Raw genomic sequence first — 23,216 nt, 5'->3', positions numbered from 1 at the left:
ACTCGACCTGTGTGTGCTTGCTGGGAGAAGGAGAGCAAATGAGAGCAGGTTTTGTTTTGTCTGTGAGTGTACACATGGGGCAGCATATATAATTTTTATATATGTATTTGTGTACATGTGTGTAAGAGTGAGTGTACGTCTATGTGAACAGCCTCATATAGCCTAATTTATGGCAGCACAAGGTTGACCACCATTACAGAGGGAACACAGGAGCAGCAGGAAGTTCAAAACAGCATGCCTCCAGAGGATGCCTCATACGCTATTAGATTTTTACTTAAATCATCAACAGCAAATTAGGACTAATTATCCTGATGAAGCTACTGACAGATTTATGTGGACCCTAGCGTGATTTACAACTGTTTTTATAACGGTGCTGTAAGTGCCAAGTTAATGTGGTGTAACACAATATAACCTGATGGCAACTTTTATTTTGGACTAAAAGAAATATCTTAAAATCTGGCAGAGTATTAATGTTTGGGATTCGGGAAAGCTTGCGTTCATTATAAATAGCAGCAAAATATTGCATATTGTCATGGCATGAGATTTCAAAAACAAAATACTGATGTCGCTGTAGACATTCATGACTGAACAATAGCTAATATGAACAATGATTAATTCCTGAGGATGACTAACATCTCTCTCTCTCTCTCTCTCTCTCTCTCTCTCTCTCTCTCTCTCTTTCTGTATGTGTGTGTGTGTGTGTGTGTGTGTATTAGACCAGCGAGAGCCCTTTATCCATGGTGCTGAGTGGTGTGAGCTGTGTCATGGCCCTCTTCTCCACACAGAGTCGCTCTGTGTGTGTCCTGCCCAGGAGACTGAGAGGAGCCCACATGCCCCTCCACACACACACACACACACACACACACACACACACACACACACACACACACACACACACACAGTCCAATAAATACACTTTTCCCACTCAAACCCGTAAAGCTCCGGAACATTCGGATGAGTACTGTTTGTTTTCCTCGGGAGGACCCCAAGATCTGATAAAGCACAGCAGGTAAGAGCAACAGAGGGACAGAGAGAGAAAGAGAAAGAGCGAGAGAGAGAGAGAGAGAGAGAGAGAGAGAGAGAGAGAGAGAGAGAGAGAGAGAGAGAGAGAGAGAGAGAGTAAGAGGGAGGTGAAAGAAAGGGGTGGGAGCTGAACACCTCCCTCCAAAAACAATATTTTGACTGAAAGGTTAGCCATCTGGATCTTTTGAAGGCAGGATTATTGCTGGTGGCTCGGCCTATTTTCCCCCCTCGTTACTGCGCCAGTTGCCAGCATCCACAGACAGCCACAAGCTGGCACCAAGATCCTCTCTCTGATGACAACCATCCTGCTGCTACATGAATGGAAGGGTTCCTACCCCCACTCCCCTCTTTATTCTCTCTCTGCCATGATTCTCTCTTGTTAATGGCAAAAGAAAAAAAACAAAAACGAATTTACAGACTTTGGTAATATGTCAACTTTTGACATGGAACATTAACAAAAGTTGACTAAAATCATTAATAAAATCCTATTTCTTATTGTGTTCAATATCAAAGAATAATAACAATGGCAGCAATATATTCTTTATCACCTCTAACAGGGATGTCCAAGGCTGATATCACTTGCTTTGCACAAAGTACCTAAATAGGCAAGTAGAGAAAAACAACAATGCATGCTAAAAATACCACCTTTCCCTTGGCTGCATAATGCTGCGAGGCAGATGCAGTTCCTTTAGTCCTGATAGAGATGTACTGCGATCCAGACGCACTGGCAGGTGACCATGGTAACCCGATTGTATCTGTGTATGTGTGTCTGAACGAGCCCTAAAGCTCATGGTAAGTGGCAGCTTTTATCTCCTAATTAGATGGGAGGCACTCACCTCTAGGCAAAGGGAAATCAGTGCAGGGCTTAGCACCGAGGTCATCTCTGTACTGTAGATTGATTCTAGTGATTTGGATTCATTTGAAATGATATATATATGTTGTATGTTGGATTCGTGATGCATACAGGGGTGACACAGATCCTGTAACGTACCATATGTATGTACACTTTTTGATACCTGGGGTCACCCTTTACATAGGTTTCATTATAATTGCAAGATAATTTTACTAGCTTGAATGTTGAATTTGTGATCCACCTGGAACTGTTCATAATAAAACACTAATAGCCAGAAAAACAAGCGAATTCATGGCATTGCATTAAGCAAGGATGGCTGCAGTTATATTTAACCTGCGATACAATGCATGCCAGCTTTTATATTTACCAAATCAACTGCACATTGATCATCTACAGCTGCATCATGCTGAACATCAATCCATCAATTATTTATCAATGATTAAGTATTTATTTATTTTTAGAATTTTTTTCTGAAAATATCACTAGCTGTAAATCAGGCTGGAATGGAGTTAAATTTGGAATAAAGAGGAAGGCAAACGTTTTTTTCCCTTAAATAATGATAATAATAATAATAGTAATAATAATAATAATAATAAATGTGCTCATACTACAGCAGGTAAAAATTCTCAATTAAAGCAATTTAAATGCCACTCGTTCATAGATCTGGAACATGAATGATCCAAAAAGGTTATCTTAAAACACACGGTGCAGATTTAATTCTAAAAATACACCATTTTCCCTTCGACTTACTTTTATTGGCTAAGTACTTTCAGCTAAGTTCAGTATATAGCATTTTCACATATGTACAGCCTTCAGCTTCTCTCCAGCTTGGACTCTTGGCAACTCCATCTTCTCGCTCAGAAGATCGCATGGCAGGCAGAACAGATGGGGTGTGAAGAGTGAGGTCTTCTCAGGTCCATTTCATGGTGCATTTGGCCGCGATTTGCATCTGACAATTTAGGTGTCATAATAAATGTTCCCATAATAGCTTTCAATCCAGCGGACACTTCTAGACAGGCATCACTCACGAGGCTCATTTCTCTCTCCACCCAACAAGCGAATGACTCCAGGCATTTTTTTTAAGTGAGAGCCTGGCCAATCAGGCAGCTCATGAACTATCACTGATTTAAAAGACATGTCAAACATATTAGCTGGTTAAGTACAGGGCGAAATTTCAAAAAGCGTTTGATTAAAGCAAATCTCATTTAGCTTGTTCAAGTACATTTCAGTGTTTATTAAATTCACTATCAATTAAATAGATATACTAGCAGTGTCAGTCATCATTTAAAGCAGCTGTGGTGTGAAATTAAAATTGGATTTAAACCTCAAGGCTTTCTCTAATGGCTACTTGCTGACTTTCACTAAATCAGTGGAGCAGATAGTTCGGGTCACAATAAAAAAAAATAAAAAAAACACAAACTATTCACTTAGAATACTGTGTACAGATTTAGATTCTGTAAATGTGACGGTTTGGTATACTTAGCTTTTTAAAAATTATTATTTTAACTGTGGTGATAAATCAGATATAAAGTAATGAAGTAATGTTACATGTGACTACAGGCTTCTATTTCTTAAGAGTCATTTGTATGGTAGATGTCTCATCTACCTAAGTCCAGAGACCACAATACATGAACAAATAATCTGTGGCATTTGCAAAAAAAAAAAAAAAACCCTATATATATCACTATATTGATCACAGATCATAGAAATTCATTTAGCGATAATAATATACTATTAATGATGTTCTGTATGTAAATTTTGTCTTGATAATGAGGTATAGCGTTTACTTTCTGCCACATCAAGAGATCCGAGTGACTGATTTTGTTATCCTTTCTCGGCAGATTATTCTAAATGATAGAGAATGCAGTATCCTCAACTGTTTGTATTGCACTTGAGAAAAATAGATGGGATAACCCAATATTTAGTGGTCAAGACCAACAGCCTACCCCTGAATTAAAGTCCCACAACACAAAGAAACAACTTGCACTTAAGATGGAAAATTCTATATATTTCATTTTGCTGAAACTCAATTGTGGCTGGGGAAAAAGCTATGTTGTACTATTTGAGATTGATTTTAAAAAGAACAATATTTATATACCCCCATGTCTGCATTCAACAAGAAGTAATCAAGAGTTTAACCCAGTTATGCACTTTGTAATGCAATATATTTACCAGAGTAAATGGTGGAGGTCAGATTGACACAAGCAAAATATGCAAGAATTAAGTTGTTTCAGAGTGCATTAAAGGCTCTGGCAAGCAAAACGATAACCAGGCCAAACTATGACATGTTTTCAGGGGGAAAACTGCCTGGTGATGTCCCAATTATGGAGAAGCAACCACTAAATTGTCAGTTAGAAAACCCCACGCTTCTTCAACACATGTCTTCAGAGTGGGTGCTGTTATGTCCACCTTTCACAGCTAAATGGGCACCAGTGCCATCCATATTAGCCCCAAATCCCCTTCACATTATAATGTTCCTAATAATGTTGTCACATGCCCTGGCTGCGAAGGGTCATTTTCTGATGCAATTCAGATGCTCCTGCAGTTTTGGCATTGATTGCAGGGGAAAAAAACACAGGGGAGAATGTACGAAAAAAAATGTGGAAAATAAATCGAACGTTAGCCTCTATTTTCAAGAGCATGGAAGGAAAGAAAGAAAGTTACCAACACCAGATTCAGAAGTCAACAAAATCAGTGAAACAAAAATCGCCAGCACACCTTTCCTTGACAACTAATAAAACAGACAAGCATAAGTCAGTAAAAAATATCAGGTTTTCTGAGGTTTTAGGCCCTGTTATTTAAATCCATGCAAATAAAACAAATGGCTCAGATTCAATTTTGCATTGGGAATTGGTTGTGCAGTTATGGTTTAATTTAAAGTATAAAGTTTGGCTTTAGCAGAACACCATGCTAGCACTGACATAACAAAGGAGTCATTTCAGAGGTTTAGGGTGTTGACCTGACTGTCAGCTCTTTTTAAGATGATATTGGACAAATCATTATGGAACCACAAGGATATTTAACATCAAAACAGAATAAGTGGAAAAAATTATGGGTTAAAGAAGGGAAAAAACACTGTACCCATGGCTGTTCAAGTGTCAAGACTGAACAAAAAATGAGAGAGTCTTTAGAAAAGATAAATAACACACAGCAGTTCCTTTCCCTGTACTGTACATCATCTATCTCTCTCAGCTGAAGCTTTGAGTAAATAAAAAGTGAGGAAAGAAAACGCCTGTCTTATTTGCCTAAATAAGTTCTTCAAGTTCTTTCTTGGAACATGCAGTTGGTTTTAATTAGATGTTCATTAGAAGGTGTCTCACATTCCCTCAATTAGTCCCTGTCATGGCAGCAGTGGCGGCACAGTAATCTCCATGATTAAGCGCCGTTCTTGTTTGTCTGCGTACTGTCTGCCAGGCTTTCTTAGCTTGCCGTTGTCCTGGAGTCCTGACATGGAGAGTAATCGTTGTGTGCAGTGGCCCTCCGAGGCCTGCCTTGCCTCTGTTCTGCAATACTTAACGGCGCAGAGCGCTCACTTCAAACATCTGCCCCAATTAAGCCCCCTTTGCCATTTTCAATTATACCTTTCCACCCTACCATTTGGGCAATTTTCTAATCTTGCCATGGTTGGCGTGATGCTGGCACGGCAGGCGTCCCGAGTGACAGATGAAGGCATGGGGACTAGGAATGGTGGAGAGGTGGAAAACATGAACATGAGGGTCACAGCTGCACAGTTTTCTCTCCCATGTCTTCACAATACTCAGACTGGCCACCTGTGGATCAAGAGTTCTTTAAGCCCATGATAGATTCTGTATGTGCATCATTTTGTTTAAATGTTCAGTCTACATGTTCATAATCTACCACAATATATATTTGATCATAATTCAAACACAAAATAATACATAATGTCAAAATTAGTGCATGTGAGAGTGATAGAAAGGGGCTGAACAAGTCATAAATGCATTCACTAACTCCAGTGTGCTTTTATAGACGTATGTTTTAGTTGTGCCAATCTAACTAACCAGTAGTAGTAGAAGCAGCATAATGTACAGTAATAATGTACAGTAAGTAGGTATTAATAACTACTTAACATAATTGCTACTAAGTGTACTTAACATGTATATGATAATTTTACTCTGCTATTAAAGATTTAATCTGAGATTGCTTTGTGTTCTTGAAAAAAATCAAGTAACTAGTCAGTGTTTTGGATATCCAGTAAGCTCCTCACATGTTTAAACATGATCTGACTGTGCATTATGCTAAGCAGGCAGAGTTTCTACACACCTGCCTGTTCCTGATTATTAAAAAATCGTCTGCCATCAGCGAACACCTATTAATCCAACCAATAAGGTGCATAACACATCTGTGAAACACATTGAGGTTAGACATACAAACAAAATATTTCTTTTTGTTAAACCTTCTTGTCCAAAGTGAAATATTTAACAAATAGCTCAGTTACACTTGTCCTAGGTACTATCTCTTATATTTTGTCAGTTGTTGGTTAACCTGTGGGCCAATAGAATAAATGCATATTCAACTTTTTGTAAGATTCAGGATAGAAGGTTAATTTCAATGAATGAAAATACCATTTTGCACTTGTTTCTGGAAAAAAAACTTTGTTTCACTGGGATGTCAGATTTCACATGGAACATTTACCATTGTACCAAAATTATGAACTTTTATGTAATAACTGGCCAAACCCAAAACCAGGAACCAACCAAACTAACCACCGCACTCTGAGTTTGTAGATGGAGATGAACTGCTTGACATTTAACACCCACCACAATCAAAATCAAAACCCTAACGAAAGCACATTTGAACACACTTCTAGATTCTTGAAGGCATTTAGTAGTCAACTCCAACACAATGCTTCTGTTCATGGTTTTAGATTGATAACAGTACAGTGCTTTATACATGTATCATTGTATAAATCTGTTTTCTGCTTTTTGGGCCGAACCTTGATCCAGCTGCCTTGCTGAAAGGCCATCACTTGGTGGAGCTCAGCAAGGGTGAAAGAGGTCAGGGCAGATGGATATAGAGTGCAATTACCTTCCCTGAAGGGTACCAGCATTAAGGTCTGTTAGGTTAAAGTGTCTGCCACTCAAACAGAAAAATAGGGTCACTAAAAATCGCACAATAGCTAAAAGCCTGTTATAAGGGCTAGCTATTATGTGCAGAATGTGACCACCAAATGATTCCAGAGAGAGAAAGTGGACACAGGGGGCTGTTTAGCACAGAAAAACCAGTGGGAGTATGCTTTCTGGTCCTTGAAAAGCCTCATAGGGACTAGTTTGGCGAAGATCATTTCTTGTTTTCCTGAGAAAGAGTTCTGTTTAGTTATTTTTTTTTTCAAGCACATGCACAGGCCTGCACATTGTAGTCATTTTTTGTGTTGAAAAGTTTATATGTTAGTCCATAATCACATTAGCTTTCTCGCTGAAGCGCATCATAAGATCAAAGGCAGATATACGGGGGTGGAGATCGTGTGTGCTGTACTTGTCCAGTAATGCATCTTTCTGCACAATATCTAATCTGTGAAAACATGCTGCACAGTGGGGAGAGCAGACTGTAATTTCTTGACCGAGGTTTACACAAATGAAAAGAAATCTACATTAATTCACCACACTGAGAAAAGAAGAAAAACAAAAGAAGAAAACACCGGTGTCTCTGAATTAGTCTCACCAGCTTCTCCTCTCCAAACAATTAACGTCTCACACTGTCAATTTTAAATCCAGCAGCAGCAACACTTAAAGGTCACTTAGTCAATTGACCACTGAGTGTTGGAGGGGAAAGTTTTTTTATTTTCTCAAATTATACTCATGCACACTTTTTCGATTCCAGCTCTTATGTTTCATTTTCTTACGTGAAGAACTATAACTGAATAATTACTGCTCCCGGTTCATTATTATGATAGCCAGACAATGTGTGTGTGTGTGTGTGTGTGTGTGTGTGTGTGTGTGTGTGTGTGTGTGTGTGTGTGTGTGTGTGTGTGTGTGTGTGTGTGTGTGTGTGTGTGTGTGTGTGTGTGTGTGTTTTGAGGTGAGGAGTTGTGGAATGCCCAGAAAAAAACTTTTTTTTTTAATTGACATCATACTTTTCCATGCATATAAAACAATCCTAAAGCAAAGTTTTATTATATAATGAAGAGAAATTTGGATTTTATGTACTATACCATATGATGATCAAATTTGGTTAAAATTAAAAAATAATGTCCTGTTTAATAATCAATATCACATTTAATTGATTATACCATAGTGCAGCATATATACAGTATAACAAGTTTGGAAAAATGTCAAAAATGATGAAAGATCACAATAAAGTGAAATTAACACATTCATAATAAAATGTATTTAGTAAATGTAAATCAGAATGTCCAGATTTACATAGGCGAGGTAAAACAAAGAGCTGTCCTGATGCAGTTTTGATAAATCCATATGATTGAAATGCTCAAAACTAATTAGTACAAATAATTATTCTCAATATATATATTCTCAAATAAACACTTTAACATTAGAGCAAACAGTGCAACAAAAGAAATTGGATAGCAACATAATAGAAAAAAGCTAATCAGAATGAGATAAATGGAAACGTTAAATTGTTGTATGACAGAAATACAGAGATGAACAGAGTGATAGGAATGGACTCGGGGAAATGGGTGTGGCAGGAGGATGTGGATTTTGTAAGTAGGAATTCCTTTGGTACGTAACAGCTGTGACACAAAGTTCACATAACTTCATGACAAGTAAATAAGTATAGGAGCTGTAAATGGTTTTCACGCAGCTGACAATTTCTGAATGGAAATCTTTTGGCTGTAGGTTTCTACATTTAATGGTTCCTTCAAAAGAGCTTGTGAAACGTTTTAGATCTCCTAAAGCTTTAAAATAGAAATGCAAAAAAAGATTTGCAATTTATGATTAGATCATTTAATCGGAATTTAACATTTAATGAATTATAAAATATTAAACCCCTTTTTAATTTTCTCTGTTGACTGACAGTGGCAACAGCCTAACAACATGAATTGGTTTACTGCACAAAGGCTAAAAAATTAGATCATACTTTTGTCTTTACACAAAAATGTTGTAACAATGTTGTCTAACAGAGCTAGCTAGATCTAGTTTCATTTCCCACTCGCTCAGACACAGAGAGGCAGCATAAAAGGAGTCATTTCAATTTTAGTGGTTGGTGCTGATGATGGTTTTGACTGAAACTTTCGATTACTCATTGTCACCTCTAACAAATATAGTTGCGCCTAACCAGTTGGGCAGAAAATAAATCTGAAAAGATCAACTTCATCATATAGCCAAAAGTAAACTGTAAATTTCTATCACGCACTGAAATTCTGAAGCAGCAGACAGTTTGCTTGTTAATTTGCACTTATAAAATATTCTCATCACTGTATCTCAATGCTAATTATTGACTAAGTGAATTATTTGAATCTTTCATTAACCAAGCAGCTGTCTGTATGAAAACTGCATCACAGAAACTCTTCAGCTGCAATTGAGACATTTAGTGAGTTGAAATAAATTATTAAAAGAAAGGAAAAGGAAAAGTAATTGGTTACCATTGTTTAACTTTGGATCGAAGACTGAAACCTATGATTACTCATTGTCACCTCTACCAAATATAGTTGTGCCCAACACAAATTACACAGAAAATAAATCTGAAAAGATCAACTTCATCATATAACCAAAAGTAAACTGTACACTGGAGAGAAGCTAATGATAAAACGAATTAGCCAGATTTTAGCAAGATTTAACTGATTAGCTGATTTCTTTTTAAATTATTATAGTAAGGTGGTTATTAATTATGTTCTTATTCACACATTCACTTGCCTTGTACTTGGTCCTCTCAGAACTGACACTGAGACCTGTTTAATTCTCCTTTCTATTTTTTCCTATTGGCTTTTTCTTCACTGGATATCACACACTCAACAATGGTGATTTATCCTTTACATAAAAGAGGTCTCAGAAGCTCTTGTTTCCACGACACCCATCATGATTAGGTAATGCCTCTCATTACGAGCGTGATGCCCCATTTCTGCTGGCAAATCAAAGTGGTTCCAGATCAACGGCCCTTAACTTTAAGAGTCATTAGACATCTAAGCACGGGTTTTAAAGAACAACATCTGCTTTTGGTTTCTCAGCAAGTTTACCTGTTCCGAGCCATCGACTCGGCGTGCGATCGGCTGCCAGGCCAAACATGGCGGGAGAATCTGATGACATTGTCTGAGTTTTTTTTCCCACTTTCCTTGTTCACTGACACAATTTAGCTGCAATTTGGATGCCAGAGGGTCTAGCTATTAACTCAGACTGCATATATTGTGTATAGCACCACAATCCCTTACTTTACTATCCCACTTACTTCTGTTCTCTTACATGCTCTCTTCACTTAGAACGACTTTTTGCTTGAGTCCTAGTGATAAATACAGAATATTTTATCCCACACAGATGTGACAACTTAATAATGTAATCCTTTGCAAACACAGAATGACTCTTGCAAACCATCTGTTATCCATCCTTTGAATGGCAAGCTGAATTATATTTAGTGTCACTCTACCTGGGCAGCTCTTATATCAAAACAGGCACTGATTTCTATCACACACTGAAATTCTGAAGCAGCAGACAGTTTGCTTGTTAATTTGCACTCATAAAATATTCTCATCACTGTATCTCAATGCTAATTATTGACTAAGTGAATTATTTGAATCTTTCATTAACCAAGCAGCTGTCTGTATGAAAACTGCATTACAGAAACCCTTCAGCTGCAATTGTGACATTTAGTGAATTAAAATAAATTATTAAAAGAAAGGAAAAGGAAAAGGAAAAGTAATTGGTTACCATTGTTTAACTTTGGATCGAAGAAATCCAATTTAGTCGACACAGATTCCTCGTCGTGGTCACACTATGACAGAGAATAATGTTTTTTTTTTTATTATTATTATTGATCTGCTTTAAACACTTGCGAAGACTTTCTCACTCAGAAAGTCCAGCTTCGTTTCTGAGTATCATTTCTAATTAGGCATGCTTTCTCAATGAGAATCATTCTGATGTTTTCAGTTTGCATGGCATTGGGCTGAAATCCTGTAAATGCCTTTATAACCTGCATGGGAAGAAAAACAATGCAGTTTAATAATTTGGCAATTATTCATAATTTTTTGTTGATTTAAAACAACCAGAATAAAATCAACAAAAAAACCCTTATAACCGGCTTGAGTAGTAGAAACTCCAGTTTGGATCGTGACAGCTAAAGATAAGCAAGAGAGCAGTTATTGATTCAAATTAATTAATCCACTTACAAATGGGGGATTCACAGGCTCAGAAGTGGCTTAAATAATCCTTACAAATTAAACCAGTAAATTTGTTGCATTTACTGATGCTTATTTAACAAGTGATACTTGATTACTTGCGTAATTAAAATGGCAATAAAGTGTGAAAACATGAAGCATTAGTATGAAGAATATACAGTATTGGGAATGCATAACCTAAATAACATTGGGTGTTAATTAAATTTGCATTAGAGCTTAAGCATAGCAAAAATTGGCATAATTAATTATTGGAGGTTTTGGAGCAAGAACAGTTGTTCTAATAAAAATAAATAAATAAATGGTAATTATAATGTACAATTAAGTTAACATTATGTATTATACATATGTCAACACATAAAGGGAAAAAAATGCTCTTGTTGGCATATAACTCTGTTGAATTTAAAGTTAAAATCGCAGCGGTAAAAATGTATTAAAATAAAATAATTAATAAATAAAATACAAGCCAGTTTTTTTTTTTTAAATCAAGTTGACTGCAAAATAAATGATTTCCTTTATTAGGTCTTTATCTTATTACTTAAAATCTTTTGTGACAACCATACCATGGCATCCACTGCTAATCTGTCTGAAATATGTAAAGATAATCCGACTCACACTTACGTCTTTCTGAATTAAAATGCTTGTCTTTCAAATGCCAGAACAACTGGCAAGACAACCAAATGTTGGATGTAAAATTAACATACATACATACATATATACATATATACATTCATATATATATATATATATATATATATATATATATATATATATATATATATATATATATATATATAAACATTTCACTGTATAAATATAAAAACATATAAAGTCATATAAAGTTTGAAAACATTGAGCTTCATGATGTGTAATGTAAAATACAATATGATGCTCATATGATCCAAAAATATCATAGGGAAGAAAATTCATGTCTTTCAAAAAAACATTCATTGAAGCTGATTTGACAGAGCAAGAAAGTTGTGATATCTCTATGCAGGGTAGCTGAGAGAAATATCAGAGATAGATGTTGATCTAACCCGGTTGTTACATTCCATATGGTCTTGATGACATACCTGCTTTTATCATGACAGCAAACAGCAGCATGTCGAGGCCAGGCTCTCCTGGGGCCCGAACTGAAATCAGCCTTGACGTGAGCCATCCGTCTCCACTCCATGATCTTTCTAGAAGTGCACTGCTGACATCTTCACAAGAACGTCCACTAGCTTGGAGAGGACAATAGTTTCTGAATGTTGCTTCTGGGCATGCTGTAGGCCACAGAAAAGCAGGACTAAAGCAAGACTGGATGACACTCTGGAGACCTTCTGGCAGATGTCACAGAGACATGTGATGGCTGGAGACGCACATTAGAAACACAAGAGCTAGGAAACACAAGTGTGCATCCTTGGATCATAAACATGACACATGATGCTTCAAAACCGAGATTATTTTTTCCCCTTTTATCTTTGTCTGTGGTAAAGGTATACATCTACTCTATATGTTGTAATCTATTTAACAAAATATTCATCTTAATTTGAATTTTAAACCAGAAGTGGCCATGGCCTTGCTAGAAATGGTAACATTATCAGAATGATTGTGCAGTTTTCCTCACATGATTACTCAAATTTATAATTATTCTCAGCTATTAATGTGCACAAGACTGTTTTTAATCCCGCTCCAGCAATTTGCTTGCACCTTCCATTAATCTTTTAATACATTTATTTATGTACTTTTGTAAATAAATTTACTATTTCTGCAAAACAAAAACAAATTACTAACCTAATTTAAACCAAAATGACAATGGCCAAGCAGTTACAATGCTGCAGTTGCAGAGCTGCAGACTCGTTAGCAAAAAAACATCTTTAATACAGTCAATTTACCTAGTATTAATTGCATTATAATAACCTTATTATAATAAACCAAATGTTTCTTGCTTGTTTTAAGCTTAAAGCTTCTTCTAGCTACAAGACAAAACCACCAGAATGAGAAAATACAAAACAGCAAAAAAGCAACTAAAACATGATTACTAATCTTATATGGTATGTGATATATTATTATATCATGATATAGACAAAGAAAATTTCCCCTCTATTCAAGATATTTTCACTTAGGTTTTTTGTAGTGCAGAGATTACTGTGGTCTCTAGTAGAATCTCATATCTGACATTTTAATTTTGACTGTTTGTGGGCATCCAGGTCCTGATACACATCTGTAATTTTAACCTTCGAGAGCCTGTCGGGAAACTTTCTGGAAAAAGAAATTGTCTTGTATTTATATCTACATCCTTATCTGTTTAGACTAAATCTTTTTGTTTATCATGAATAATGATAGTAATGTGTAATACACATACTAATATTTCCTCCTAATTATGAATGAGTTTTAAGTCATGCATACTGCATACCGTATGTGTGTGTACTGCATACACAACCTAACTGACTACACTTTCTATAAAAGATAAGGAAGAAAAAACCTTTAGTCCACACCACTGTTTTTTTTTAAATGAGATACGTACCCTTCTTCAATTTTAAAGGACATTGCACTTGTCTAAATGAATGCTTCCTGCTCATGCAGGAAGTAAAATACAGCAATTAGCATGCTGCCTCTCCACATGTCTCGTAGCTAAAGATAAGACGTGCTGGCAGCACAGCAGGCCTCTAATTCCCTCATTCAGTTGTCTCTGGTCTCACTGATTATGGATCTATCCTGTAACTTAACCTGCATCTTTCTCCCAGCAAGACAGCCGTCCAATGAACAGCCTTTCCTCCACACACATCTCTTCTTCCTTTCTTTCTTCCCAAACAACTTCCTTTCAGCTGCTCATGCTTTGAAACCCGGCTACGCTTCACATCTGGCAAAAACAATCCCGAGCGGCTTTAAACAACAACAACGAAGAAGAAGCAGCATGATGCTCTTGAAACGCTATCAAGCTACGAGCATAGATGTTTCGGCGAATATATGCTGGAGAGACATGGCGGTATCTTTAAGGAGGAGGCTGAGGTGAAAATCATAGCATGGCCCAAGGCAGCAACACCACAACACACGGAAACATTTTGCCCCCTGATCTCTGCACCCTGAGAATGAGTGGTGGGACGCTCCAGGGCAAGGACGGCTCTGCAGGAGGAAAAGTATGGAAAGGTCACACTTAAGGTTTCCTCTGCATCTTGTTCTTCCTTCCTTTATCTACATTTCTTCAATTTTTCATCTTGTCCATCCTGATAGGGTTCAAATAGAAAAAATTAATAAACAAAAAAATATATATTTTTAAACAGGTAAGAAAATATCTTACACACACACACGCACACATACACACACACACACACATATAAATATATATATAAATATATATTTTTATATTTATTGAATTCAATTTATTGAAAAATGCACTTAAACTTAAAAGACTGTTTATCAGCTGATCAAAAGTTTAAGACCAAAGCCTTTAAAAATTAAAATCTGTGCAAAAATATGTCTTTAATGTCATTGTCCTTCAGACCGTCACAATGTCATGATCTCCTGATGGCAAAAGCAAAAAGGCTTTCTGTTTTTAAAAGTGGCAGGATTGTTGAGCTACACAAGCAAGAGCTCTTGCAAAAACCTTTGCTTCTGAGGTTGGATGCAGTAAGACAGTTATCTTAAATTTCTTAAAAGATCCTGAGAGTTATGGGACAACAAATCTAGTGGTAGACCCAGAAAAATTTCACCTGCACTGAGCCGGAGGATCCGATGGGTTGTCAGTGAAGACACAGGCCGAACCTTGACCCAAATTAAGGCCCTTACTGATGCTGACTACAGTCCAATAACCATAAGACGGCATCTGTGAGAGAAGGGCTTAAAGAACAAAAAACGTCTTCAAAAGCCACGTCTCCTCCCACACCACAAACTTGCCCATTTGGAATTTGCAAGGGAGCACCAAACATAAGAGATTATAAGATGGAGGAAAGTTTTATTTTCGTATGAGACAAAAATTTTACCTGGATGGTCCTGATGGCTTCCAATGATACTGGCTTTACAAGGAGATTCCACTGGAGATGTTTTCTATGTGGCACAGAAAATGGAGATTCAGGTTGTGCAGGGGCGTCAAACGGCGATTGGCTATGTGGACATGTTGCAGCAGGCATCCCTCATGACTGAGGGCCCTCATCTCTGTGGTAATGACTGGGTCAACGCTGGACAACGCTGCAGTTCAAAACGCCTGCCTGATGAAGAACTTCTACCAGGAAAATAACACTGCACTTCTGGACCATCCTGCATGTTTCCCTGATCTAAATCCCCTAAGAATGTTTGGAAACGGATGGCAAGTGAAGTTTACAAAAACTGACATCAGTTTCAGACTGTGGATGCCCTTCGTGAAGCCATCTTCACCACATGGAGCAACGTTCACACCAGCCTCCTGGAAACAATTGCATCAAGCATGTTGAAACTAGTGTTTGAAGTTAACAACAACAACGGTGGGGCTATTCACTAGTCGCTATTCACAAGTCCTTTTTGACACTTTTAGTTCTGTTGTGGGGATTTTTGGGCTGTGGTCTTAAACTTTTGATCAGCTGATTTACAGCCTGTTTGAGTTTAACTGCAGTTTTCAATAAAATGCCAATCTCTGTTTTTTGGTCTCTTGCTCATTTTATTTCTTTTGACATTTTGAAGCAGTTGTTACAACCTGGTTATGATCAACCAGCACGAAATGCAAATACTTGGAATGTATATACAGTATATACAGTATATATATTGAGACTTTTGTATTATTAAAAAAAGATATGTTGTATGTTTACACACACACACACACTTGGAACAGCAAATTACACACTAATTACTATTACTTTTTAGGGAAATATCTCTAAGGAAGTGTTCACTGATTTGAATAACAGCATCCCGAAGAAATGTGCAAAAAAAAATGCTACACAGAAATTATGCAATAAATCAGGTAAGACATTTTTTGTATCTAACATAAAAATAATCGCCTTCTTCAATGTCTCAAGACAAAGATTTTAAATTAACATTCTGATCTGGTATATATTACAGTAATCATGTTTTCATTTCCATTCCTAGTAGAATATCATTTGGAGACCATCCAAAGAGATCCCCTCTGGTGAAGGAAAACCACATTATTGGTGATTATTGTGGAGGCTCTTGCTATATGAATGTATAGGCATCCACAGTTGTGGTAATGATTGAAATGATGTACATAGAGCAAGTAGCTGTGTACATGACTACAACCAGCTTTATGTCTCTTATCAGTTTGCTTTTCACCTAAGTAGATCCTGTTTCAAAGAGTGACGTAGCTGTGTATTGTTGGTAATGAGGGTGTATTGGTTTTTAACGAGGACCACATAAATAAAGACAGGGACGACAGCCTTTGAGTCGCAAAACAACAAGGGATAAAGTGGAGCTCGGCGCAGACTATGGAACCCAGTGGGATTCACACACTGACATGCTCACACTTACACACACACACACACACACTTGCCTGTTCAAGTGTGGGAGCAGTTACAAGTGTGCAGAGAGAAGCACAGTGCAAACTCGCCTACGGGTGCTTGCTAAAGATGTAGTTGAATTCTCCTGCTGCCAAATAAGACCCTGTTGGATGGTTTCTAAACACACACAAACACTATGTAGCATTTGGTACAAAACTTGCAACAAAAAAAAATGTTCAGAAACATGTGCTCTTAAAAAACAAGTCAAAGTATGCCTGAGCATCCCTTGTGAATAAGGCCTTGTTGGATTCCTGCGGAGAATTTACGCCAGTGCCTGAAGCCTGCTTCCATCAGTCAACACTCCTGTGCACCTGGAAGGTTCAGAGACCCCATTCACCGCAGCCATGACCTGTCCCTTGCAATCGCGCTTTGACTCCTTTCTTCTGCCACGCTTTTCAGAGCACACACCTGGCCCAAACCACATTTTACGCTTAAATAATCAGTTCGTTTGCACCGATTTAAATCCCCAATGCCTGCGCACGAAGCCAGATGCCCTGATCAGCTTTTTGAGGACATTGTTTTAAGTTTTTGCTAGCTTTAGCTTTGCTGCACTACTTTTCTTTTAAACTTGGGTAGGACATATTGCTCACAGTGGACTTATGTGAAAGCATTTAAGCCTTTCTGAACAAACCAGTATGCAGACAAAAACACTTTCACACATGTCCAGGCTTGTAAAGTGGAGGCCAATCTTTTAATACCCAAACATAACTATACTGAGGGACACTAATGTGTTAGATACACATTGAAGAGCTATCAATAGACATGTCTGTGTGTGTCATATGATCACAATACACACTGTACTTAACCTGAAACATCAAATTGCTCGAAGATTACAATAATCTCAAGTGAAAACAGAAACCGCCGATATTTTCAGCCTGACTCGGGACTGAATTGTATGTGCTGCCAACTGAATCTAGCTACTGCTAATCGCAGAAAAGGTCAGAGTAAAAATAAGGTGTGGCAGTTTGCCAAGATGGTGTCTAGTGGCAAGGCTTTAGGTGGCCTTCTTGCCTCTGGGTTAAATTTACACATTGCGATTAATTGTGGCTTGTTTACTCAGGATGGAAAGGTGCCGGTAGAGAATCCTGGGCATTGCACACCTTCTCCGGCCGCAGTGCTGTGGGCTATGTCTTTGAGTTTAATGGGGCCGTGATAACTATCAAATGGACATGGATTACACACTATATCATTATACACACCATTGATTTTGCCCTTGCTTTGCCAGACAAGCAATATTATATGTCCAAAATGACCTTGCACAGAAATTCAAGCAGTCCAGGACAGGCTTACCAGTGTGTGTTCTGCGCATACTATTGCCAAGCCGTCTGAAACATCATTGCGAGACATTGTATGTTTTAAAGACTGCATTGGGGAAATGAATAGCACCATTAACGAAAAGGAATAAGTGATGACTTTTGTGAGAGCAAGTGTTTTGACGTTTAAAAAAAAAGCAGTCTTATGAGCTGCTAGGTTTCGCTTGTCATCAAAACCATTCAATGCCAAGGATCTCTAGAGTATGTTAATTCTTTGGCAGTCACTTAATTACACTTTTTACTGCTTTTCTGTCACAAGTCAGGGTTAGAAGAGGTTTTCGAGGGGAAGGTATAGCATATGGTTTTGTCTTCAATCCAATAAGTTGCACTAAGAACTCTTTGTAAGGATTTAGGGCTGTGATTTCTTTTGGTGAGAATTGTGTCATTTAAAACCTGATTCAATAAAAAAAAAATTATCATTTATATTCCAAAAATAAACAATAATACCCATCTTAATTTTTATAGAAATCCTTAAAAACAGTTTTTAAGACATTTATTTAAGAAAATTATTTATTTACTAAATAGATATACGGTCAAAGCAACTACAGTTCAATGCTTACTGTCTGTGGCACTCGTGTCGATTGCCAATAGATGTACTAGTGTTTGATGTACCAGTGTACCCTTCTGAAAAACGTACTGTCTCAGCTACACTGGGAGTTCTTCTGACACCGTTTGGGTCTGGTCCAGCTGTGACCAAGATGTAGGCCTAATCGATTTTTTTTGGCTGGTCAAGAATGAGTATGGTAACAGTCTCATGTCCTTCATGTTGTACTCTAAAGACAAGTGGACACTTATCAGGTTGCAGATATTTGTTGCTTATGAAGTATTGGATCTTGTTGGTAATTACTGATATAAAGTGCAAATAGAATATGTAAACGTTTGGCTATTTATTGATTATATGTTAAAATGACTTACATATTTTTTCCAATATCTATGATGTTGGACTGATACAAAGGAATTAGTCATATAGGAGAAAATAATTTCCCTTATTTTGGAATAAGTTATTTGGATAAAATCCTAGCAGTAGGATTCTGAAGCAAAAGTCTTCCCACAGGAACTCGAGAGAATGCCTGATATAAGTTCCCTTAAGAGAGGACAAAAAGGAGAGGAGGGTGGATGATGATGATGTGTGTGTGTGTGTGTGTGTGTGTGTGTGTGTGTGTGTGTGTGTGTGTGTGTGTGTTCGGTGGGAGGAGGTGCTCATGCAGCTATCCAACCTCATTTAAAAAATCGGAACTTCTTTTTCTTAAGTCAGCATTTCGAATCAGACCGTGTCTGCACCCAATTAACGCGCCATTTTGTTAAATGCTAAATTTACAAATTCGACATACAGCCCCCTTTTCTCAGTAGAGATAGGGCCTAGCATAAGGAAAAAGAAGAGCGGGAAAGATTTAAGAGCATTTCGCAGTGTCAAACATCTAAACTCATCGGGAAACTTGGCACGATTAGACCGGGGTGAAGATGAGGAGGAGGAGAAGGAGGAGGAGGAGGAGGAAAAGGAAGAAGTTGGGGGTGCCAATGAAAATGTTCATGCGGGCGGCCTTATTTCTCTCTTACAGTAATGTGGTTATCGCGGGTGTTGTGGGTGATCCTTTTAAACGGTTTGTATGCGGGGATAAAAAGCGCATGGAGGAAATAAACTTAGTTCTGGCTTAAATCTGCAAATCCTCACTGGTCATGGAAGATGATCCCAATTTGCTTCTGAGCAGTGCTGTCAGATCTCACAATAATAAAAAAATGAAGATTTGAAGCAGCAATTATGTTCAATTAATGTTGGAGTGCACAGACTGTGTGACAGCATGCAGATGTTTGGGTTCTTGATCGCTTGTTTCACCTGATGAAGTGCGTACCCCATGCAACAGCCATAAAACATTGCTTAATCCTTCCCCATGTTTACTTATCATATCTGCGGTGCAATCATGCCATAAAGTGATTATCACATTGACTCAATTGCATTAAATTGAAATTTTCAGACTTGCGTGACATTTGCCCTAATTGGAGTTAATTTGAATTTGACATTCTTGTGTCTTGAAGTCACTGAGCATGTTTTAAGAAGAAAAATAAAACTGATTATAATTATGATTAACAGATCACGTTAGTTGCCAATCCTTATTTTATCACCTTTATCACCTTCATTTCAGCACACTGATGTACTCTGACTGTTTATTTAAAATGCAAGTTTTAGGGTTTTTTTTACAAACTGGACAATCCAACAGTAATAATAATAATTTACAATTGAAAATAAACTTCAATTCAACTCAAGGAAAAACAGATGCCTTTAAAAATGCTGAAACTGTTAGCTAACTCTCACCTGTTTTTTAATTGTTTGTGTCAGTGTTGTTAAATATTTGTTTTATTAAGCTTTTGAACACTCAATGTGGCAGACAACGTACTATCTGTGAGCAATAACTAAGATATTACATAACCTGAATAAACACATTTGTTGCTTGAGACAATGCGAATGGAAAGAAAAGCCGACTTTTTATCATCAACTATAATGTTATAGATGAGAAGCATTTATGTTTTTTGTCATAAAGATTTCCCCATTTTATATATTTACAGGAAGGCCAGAAACTTCAAAACTCAGATGCATAGTTGTGTAATTGATATAATGCACCAACATACCAAATAGCCTCCTTTATACTACAAACCTCTGTAATAAATATTAATATTTTAATATTCTTAATAAACAATTTTTAATAGAATGAAGATTAAGTGTTGAAGGTTTCAAGTGGATTATAAGTAATACATATTTCTTGGTTAGTTTTATGTTGATTGTGGGCCTGAATATTCTGTTGAATTCAAAACTGGACTTCTACCAGGCCAAAATCTGATACATTTGTTCTTTAGCCTCTTTTTGGTGGTGCATGCAGTGTGGGCAGAAGCGTTGTCTTGTTAAAAAATAATATATAGAAATATATATTAGAAAACAACTTTTCAGTTGTGGGAAGCCAGTTAGCCAGTCTTTCTGTAATATTCTTCTGTATTCCAAATCATTCATTGACTTTTAACAGTGAAGCCTTTAATCAGTCCCCACACCAGAGAAGGCTTCCAACACCATAACACCTCATCCTCCATGCCTAACTGTGGTAAAGATGCATTCATTACTGTATTTCTCACTAGATCTCTGAAGACATCTCTCTGGAGTATCACCATACAACTCATAACGTGAGTCATCCCTTTACACAACTCTGCTAAACCACTCCAACCTTCTATAGTCTCAGGTGTGCATTTGTTTAATTCTTGGTCATTTTATGGATTATGATTGGCTCAGATTTAGTGTCTATGACTATACATACTGCTATTTCCAGTGCTTAATGACATTATAGATTATTTGTATTTAAAATCTGGCAAAAAAAACCTAAATGGCAAAATATTAACTAGTAAAATTTTTAAGCAATAAAACAATAGAACAATTCAACATTAAACATCCAGATGCAAGGACATGTCATGGAAATACATTTCGACAGTCACATTGTTCCTGTGTTGACTATTGTGTCTACCACTAAGGCAGCTAACAAATGAAAGGGAGTTTCTCTCTCTCTCTCTCTCTCTCTCTCTCTCTCTCTCTCTCTCTCTCTCTCTCTCTCTCTCTCTCTCTCTCTCTCTCTCTCTCTCTCTCTCTCTCTCTCTCTCTCTCTCTCTCTCACACACACACACACACACACACACACACAAACCACTTTTTCAATTGAAAATAAAGTGAATTAAATGCTTGGTACTGATCAGACTGGTTCATGATTATGATAAGAGTAAAGATATAGCAATGTGAAAGCACATCCTGTTCCCATATAAACGTTTATTTGCTGCCTACACTATCATTACCCAATCCCACAGATCCTGAGCATCCATGCTGACAGCTCCCCGATCCTCTCAGTATCAGAACTCAATGATAAACTATGCCTAAAAAAAAAAGGGAAATAAATATAGATCAAATACTTTGACAAGATTATCCCAGTGGCACCATAAGGAACACAACAGCTGTGCTGTGCAGTAACAACAGAGCAGCAGAAACAGCGTCTCACCTATTATTTCACGCCATTTTACCCACATCCGTCTGATCAGCAGCACAAACAAACAGGAACACATGGAGATAAGGCCACACAGCCAGAGCACAATGTGGTCTTGTTTGTTTTTCCACGCCGTTGTTTGTCTTCTCCATAGCCTCATGTTGATCTATTCACTGTGAAAAAAGTTTGCCTCAGACAACGCTGATGTCAGCTTTCCTCAAACAATAAGGTGCATCAGACAATTTGGCAAATGTAACATTAAGTGTATTGTAGGTAGCTACAGTTATTAAGCATTAATATTTTTTGTATCAATGTATTAATAACATTTAAGAAGCTTTATTTTTATTTTATCTATATAATTGATTACTGTATATAGAAGTGAATATTTAAATAACCAGATAGGATAAGGTACTGTATATTGCATTGAGCTTATTTTTGGAGTAGCTTTAAAACTGTGTCCTGACATTTGCTCTTTTGGGTAAGGTGAATGTTTTTATTAATTTATAGTTAACACAGTAACAGCCTGAATAAATTCTGATAAATTGCACCTTTCTGAAAAATGTGTGTGTGTGTGTTACAATTTCCCATATAAAAATTTATAAAACTTGTCTAAAAAACCTATCGAAGTAATGTTTTATATAATTTTTGGAAGGGAAGTCCAAACCTGTTTTTTTTTTAATTGACACACACATCAGGAAGTTTCCAACGGTTCTTGTTGTGAGTTTCGTACCACTTTACACTCTTGCACTCACTTCCACACTAGGATTATGTGGTATGAACCATGGCTCTGATTTAGAGGACCAGTGGCATACAGTGGCATACAGTCTATTTTAATACTGAAAATAGACATATCATGTAAAAATAAATAAAATAAAGTACTGCACATAAAATTTTACTTCACTATGTAAAGTAAAGCAAAGTTTCTGGATTTGATCTATCTAATGGAACTTTTGGTTTCACACAAACTTAAAAAAATTAAGTATATACAAAATAAATTCAACTATTTAGTTGTCATGACTTTGTAGTTAGTTTTGATTTATGGTGTTGCATATATATATATATATATATATATATATATATATATATATATATATATATATATATATATATATATATATATAAAATATAGAATTAATTGAAATGCAAAAGAATTGCCAGGAACCTCACCACTTCATTAAAACAATTTACTCTTGAATCCAATAAATAAATAAATAAATAAAGCTATCACTTTTGCTCCAAACTCGAGAAGGAAGT

The 23,216-nt window shown here is 36.9% G+C and overlaps 1 long non-coding RNA gene across 3 annotated transcripts; it reads left to right on the top strand.

The window, feature by feature from the left end:
* Nucleotides 1-863: 863 nt before the first annotated feature.
* On the top strand, nt 864-22,890 carry LOC124380269. Of its 3 annotated transcripts, XR_006924649.1 has the most exons (4): nt 1,650-1,815; nt 12,266-14,296; nt 14,391-14,440; nt 15,993-22,890. It is a non-coding gene; the product is annotated as an uncharacterized LOC124380269 (long non-coding RNA). The 3 variants fall into 3 exon arrangements; XR_006924648.1 differs by lacking the exon at nt 1,650-1,815 and adding an exon at nt 864-1,009 and having other exon boundaries at nt 12,266-14,440; XR_006924647.1 differs by having other exon boundaries at nt 12,266-14,440.
* Nucleotides 22,891-23,216: the final 326 nt, after the last annotated feature.

Source organism: Silurus meridionalis, chromosome 27 (genome assembly GCF_014805685.1).
Source record: "Silurus meridionalis isolate SWU-2019-XX chromosome 27, ASM1480568v1, whole genome shotgun sequence".
Lineage (NCBI taxonomy): Eukaryota > Metazoa > Chordata > Actinopteri > Siluriformes > Siluridae > Silurus > Silurus meridionalis.
Note: the sequence above shows the minus strand (reverse complement) of the source record. Positions and strands in the feature narration are given on the sequence as shown.